The following is a 6,582-nucleotide window of genomic DNA, read 5'->3' on the forward strand; positions in this document are numbered from 1 at the left end:
TAGAAGCATGTTTATCATCTGTAAAATGAGGATAATACTTGCTACCAGGCTTTGGTGGGTCTGAGTATTTTGGAAAATATAAAGCATATTCAAATATAAAGTATTTTCCTACTTCCTCTTGTCCTGTTCCTCCCTGTTCCTTGCATACTAACACCTTTAAAGCATAAAACATAATGCTAGACCAAAAGAACATTTTCATTACCAGATATGCCCATTCTATGTTCAGTTCCATGGAATGTTTCATCTCGTAGAATTCTTTGAAACCAGATCAGCAAAGTTCTGTTTCAGTGAGCCATTTTTAATTTAGGTCACAAAAATAGCTTCTGCAAATAAAATCCTATGTTAAAAAAGGTGTTCATGAAAAAAAAATTATCTGTGATACATGCGAACATGCTTTGGAAATGAAATTGCCTAGGAGATTCACTGTTGATGTTTGGAACATTGTCATTACTACTAATTAAAGTCCACTTTCCTTCTGGTTTCTTGATCGTGGGACTTGCTGCTCAAAAAAAGACACAGCCAAGTGGGGAGCCAATAATGAAAGCTCTTTGGTCCTTATTCAAACGGCAGATTTTCTTTTCAATAATCAACTGCTCATTTTACTTCTAGAATTCTCTTTCCTTCATTTCTGCTCTTCCCTCCTTTTCATGATTCCTTAAACCACCTTTGAAATTTGATTCTTTGATTTGACCCATCTGCAGTATTTATTCCTCAAAACTACTATCAGTGCCTTTGCAGAAATTTATCTGATGCCTGTGAACATCAGAGGACAGGAATATAAAAAATCAGCAAACAAAAGCAGTATTTTTGTATGTGAATTCTATCTCAATAAAGCTGTTAGTTAAAAAGAAAAAAAAAAAAAGCAATGAGTTAATACTGATCCAGCCCTCAAAGAACAAATACAGAGTCACATACTGCTCCTCCCCAGAAACAAACCGTGTCCAGGGTTCATCAGCATGAACGATGGTGATATTCTTCTCTTGGCATCCAAATAAAACCCAGCAAACCCTCCCTCAAGTGTTACCAGTGAGGCATGTGGAATCACAGTGAGTGAATTGAACTGATAAAGGCATTTTATCTGCCAGCATTTAAATGTGCCCTTTAAAGACTAAAATCAATTCCAACGTCCCTATTTATACTCTGGTGGGACCCATGTGTATATATAGCAAAACAGCCATTAGGAAAGAGGCTTTGCATCTTTCCACATAATCCAAAATGATGGAAAATTATGATGTGGTGATTAAATCAAAACCATACATAAGAAAAAATATATTGTGGACTGGATATACGCAAGGCTACCTTCTTTTTAAATTTAATTTTCCATTCCATTTTTTATGTTTAATCCCACCTTGCCAGTGCACTCTCCCTGTAATTCATTCTCTAGCTCAGCTGGACTCACTGCTACTTAGAATGGCAGATACAACAGTGAAAAGATGATGTCACCCTTTAGCCAAATTGCACTATTATTACAGAACTGCATGTACTCTCATTCATTTATCTCTGCTGACATCGCTCCACGGGAAGGTTTTCCAGGGCAGATGCGAGCTCCCTTGGCAACAAAAGTGGTAGAGAGTGCACATTCACTTTAAAATCCTGAGAGGTAGAATTTAGTAAATCTTGACTCTTTGGAAGCATATTGTGAATAAAGGAGACATCTAATGTCCTCAAATGTATTCTGATTAAAAACCTCAATCTTGAGTATGAAACAACCCCCAAAATTTATCCTCATTACAGACATATTTTCTCCATCTAAAGGCATGCTTTTGACCCATAAAAATCATGCAGACTAAAGTAGTCTATTTGGCAGGTATAGGTATATATGCTAAGAAATGACATTACACTTTAGTTATCATTTGATTAGGAGTTGAGCAAAAATTAGTAAAAGTTAATTATGCAGAGTTCTATCCAAGTGTGCAAAAACAGCTTCAAATTTGAATACAAGCATTAGAGAAACAGAAAGGAGTTTTTGAAAAGGAAAGCAAGCAATCAGAGAGGCGGTTGAGAACAGAAAAAGCAAACCAGGAAATGAGAGTGAAAAGAAAACCCAGGAAAAATCAGGTTCATTTGAGGGATTCTTTCCCCCCCAAAACTGCTCTTCCTCTTTCTTTCCTCCCTGGCTCTTTGGAGAAGTAAATAACATTTAAAAATACAGTTTCTGGGGCGCCTGGGTGGCTCTGTCGGTTGAGCGACCGACTTAGGCTCAGGTCATGATCTCATGGTCTGTGAGTTCGAGCCCCGAGTTGGGCTCTGTGCTGACAGCTCAGAGCCTGGAGCCTGCTTCTGATTCTGTGTCTCCCTCTCTCTCTGCCCCTCCCCCACTCATGCTCTGTCTCTCTCTGTCTCAGAAAGAAATAAACATTAAAAAAAATTTTAATACAGTTTCTTTCTTTTTTCTCTTATCTTTTTGAAATATAGTTAATGCACAGAACAGAAATTCCGATAGTACAAAAGGGTATCTGAAAAATAGGAAGTCTTGAGGCACCTGGGTGACTCAGTCTGTTGAGCGTCTGGCTTTGCCTCAGGTCATGATGTCACAGCTCATGAGTTCAAGCCCCACATGGGGCTCTGCACTGAGTCTGCTTGGGATTCTTTCTCTCTCACCTCTCTCTCAGACCCTTTCCAAATCATGCTTTCTCTCTGTCAAAATAAATAAATAAATTTTAAAAAGAAGAAGAAGAAGAAGAAGAAGAAGAAGAAGAAGAAGAAGAAAGGAAGGAAGGAAGGAAGGAAGGAAGGAAGGAAGGAAGGAAGGAAGGAAGGGGCACCTGGGTGGCTCAGTCAGTTAAGTATCTGACTTTGGTTCAAGTCATGATCTCGCAGTTCGTGGGTTTGAGCCCCACATCGGGCTCTGTGCTGACAACTCAGAGCCTGGATCCTGCTTCAGATTCCATGTCTCCCTTTCTCTCTGCCCCTCTCCTGCTTGCTCTCTCTCTCTCTCTCTCTCTCTCTTTCTCTCTGTATTTCTCAAAAATAAATAAACATTAGGGGTGCTTGGGTGGCTCAGTCAGTTAACCTCTGACTTTGGCCAGGTCATGATCTCATGGTTCATGGGTTCAGGCCGTGCATCAGGCTCTGTGCTGACAGCTCAGAGCCTGGAGCCTGCTTCTGATTCTGTGTCTCCCTCTCTCTCTGTCCCTCCCCCACTCACACTCTGTCTCTCTCTCCCCCACCCCCCCCAAAAAAATGAATAAACATTTTAAAAAATTTTTTGTCATAAACAAACATTTAAAAAACGGGGGCGGCGGTGAGGGGCCAAGATGGCAGAACAGCCTGGAAGTTTTTTTACATCTCTCATCCCTGAAATGCAGCCCAGATCAACACTAAACCATCTTGCATACCAAGAAAGCTGATTTGAGGATTAACAGAACAATTTGCACAACCTGAACCACAGAATTTGGCAGGTATGCAATGTGGAGAGGTGAACTGGAGGAGAGAGAAGCCCTGGAGTACAGGGAGCTGTTTTCATTTGCAGAGAGAAGACAGAGACGGGGGTGGGGGCAGAGTATGGGAAAAGCACCCCCATCAAAGCAGCTGGAGAGAAAAAGGAAGAGTGGAAACAGCCACAAGGGACTGAACAAAAAAGGGAGAAAGGGGAAAGGAGAGCATTTAAATACTATTAAGACTCTATAAACGGGGGGAGCACATAATCTGAAACTCCACAGCTTGATACCTGGCGGTGCTCTGGTGGGAAGGGCGTATCCCCAGGAGCAGAGAGCAAGGCCCAAGGAACCCTCGGGCCACACGGGGAGAGACAGGTCCCCTGCTGGTAGAGGCGGTGCGGCCTCCCCACAACCAAAGGTCCCAGCAGACCCCGGAGAATGGCCACATCCACTGGGATTGGAGCAAGGATGTTAATGGTGAAGCCTGGTGCCAAATGTGTGCTGTGATTTGCCACAATCCCTGAAATGCTGCTGCTACACAATTGCACAAAATTTTTCTTGGGTGGGCTGGTGCTGGCCACAGTCTCTGGGCATAGGAAGTGGCACAGTCTGGCGAACGTTCCTGGGGGCAGGCTGGCACCTGGCCATTGCTCAGTGATACCCTCCCCCAGAGAGTCAGAACGGGTCAAAGCCACAGTCCCTCAGAAGTGAGGGGTTGGGAAACACAGCCCCATTTGAGATAAAACTCAGGAGGAAGGTGGTGACCGGCAGCCTGACAGCTTGGTCGCGAACAGTATAGAAGCAGGGAGTGGACAGAAGCCAGATACAACACAGCGGTGCTGGACTGCAAGTCATAGAGAGCACACAGGTCTGATACTAGAGACTGGGTAGGTAGGTGGTGCCATTTTCACCCCTTGCACACATGCGCATACACCACTACATGCACCACAGCAATCCACCCCAGTAAGCTAAGTAGTGCCATCTAGTGGAGAAGGGAGCCGTTACACTAAGCCTCACCCAGCTGGGCCAACCATGTTCTTGAGGACCACCATAAGTCTCTCCTGCTTAGTTTATGGACTATAAAGTGCTTCATGGTTTGAATTCTAGGAGAAAACAATGTAATTTCAATCATATTTCATTCAGTTCACTGGTCCATCTATTCAATTTTTTCTTTTCTTTTCCTATTCTTGAATACAGAAGGAAAATTTATTTTTATTTTCCATTTTTATTAAAAAGATTTTTCTTTAGGGGGACCTGGGTGGCTCAGTCAGTTAAGTATCCAACTTTGGCGCAGGTCATGATCTCACCACTTGTGAGTTTGAGCCTCGCATCGGGCTCTGTGCTGACACTCAGAGCCTGTAGCCTGTTTCAAATTCTGTGCCTCCCTCTCTCTCTGACCCTCCCCCGTTCATGCTCTGTCTCTGTCTCAAAAATAAATAAACGTTTAAAAAAATTGTTTTAAGATTTTTCTTTAATTTTTTTACTATGTTTTTTACTTTTTTGTAAATTTTTTAATTCTATTTTACTTCCATCATTTCATTTTATTCTGTTTTATTGTATCTATTTTTTCAAATTTTTGAATATTTCCCTTTTTTCCGTTTTTTTATTTTCTTATCTTTCCCTTTTTTCTCTAACTAATCAAAGTTTTTTTCAATAACCAAACCAAAACACACCTAGGATCTAGCGTCCTTTATTTGATTTTTTTGTGCTGTTTTTAATTTTTTTACATTATTAATTCCTTTCTTCCTTCAAAATGACTAAACAAAGGAATTCACCCCAAAAGAAAGAACAGGAAGAAATAACAGCCAGGGACTTAATCAACACAGATACAAGGAAGATGTCTGAACCAGAATTTTGAATCACAATAATGAGAATACTAGCTGGAGTCGAAAATAGATTAGAATCCCTTTCTGTGGAGATAAAAGCTAGTCAGGATGAAATAAAAAATGCCAAAATTGAGCTGCAATTTCTAATGGATGCCACGGTGGCAAGGATGAATGAAGCAGAGCAGCAAATCAGCGATATAGAGGACAAATTTATGGAGAATAACGAAGCTGAAAAAGAGTGAGACTAAAGCAAAAGAGCACAAAATAAGAATTAGAGAACTCAGAACTCTTCTGGGGCCCCAGAAGATGAAGAGAAAGAAAAAGAGCGAGGAGGTTTATGTGAGCAAATCATAGCAGAAAACTTTCCTAACCTGAGAAAAGACACAGACATCAAAATCCAGAAAGCACAAAGCACTGCCATTAGATTCAACAAAAACTGACCATCAACCAGGCATACCATAGTCAAATTCACAAAATACTCATGCAAGGAAAGAATCATGAAAGCCGCAAGGTAAAAAAAAAAAAAAGTCCTTAGCCTACAAGGGAAGACAGATCAGGTTCACAGCAGACCTATCGACAGAAATTTGGCCAGCCAGAAAGGAATGACAGGATATATTCAATGTGCTGAATCAGAAAAATATGCAGTAAAGAATTCTTTATTCATCAAGGCTGTCATTCAAAATAGAAGGAGAAATAAAGTTTCCCAGACAACCCAAAAATTAGAGTTCATGACCACTAAACCAGCCCTGCAAGAAATTTTAAGGGGGTGTCTCTGAGGGGAGAAAAGATGGAAAAAAAAAAAAGACCAAAAGCAACAAAGACTAGAAAGGACCAGAGAACACCACCAAAAACTCCAACTCTACAGACAACATAATGGCAATAAATTCATATCTTTCAGTAGTCACTCTAAATGTCAATGAACTAAACACTCCAATCAAAAAGATATAGGGTAAGAGAATGGACAAGAAAACAAGATCCATCTGTTTACAAGAGACACATCTTAGACGTAAAGATCCAGCTGTTTACAAGAGACACATCTTAGACGTAAAGACACCTTCAGATTAAAAATAAGAGGATGGAGAACCATCTACCATGCTAATGGTCTCCAAAAGAAAGCTGGAGTAGCCATACTTACATCAGACAATCTAAATTTTAAAATAAAGACTATAACAAGAGATGAAGAAGGGTATTATATCATAATAAAGGGTCTATCCGCCAAAAAGATCTAAGAAGTGTAAACATTTATGCTCCAAACTTGGACACACCCAAATATATAAATCAATTAATCACAAACATAAAGAAACTCATTGATAATAATACCATAATAGTAGGGGACTTCAACACCCCACTTACAACAATGGACAGATCATCTAAAC

Source organism: Panthera tigris, chromosome A1 (genome assembly GCF_018350195.1).
Source record: "Panthera tigris isolate Pti1 chromosome A1, P.tigris_Pti1_mat1.1, whole genome shotgun sequence".
Lineage (NCBI taxonomy): Eukaryota > Metazoa > Chordata > Mammalia > Carnivora > Felidae > Panthera > Panthera tigris.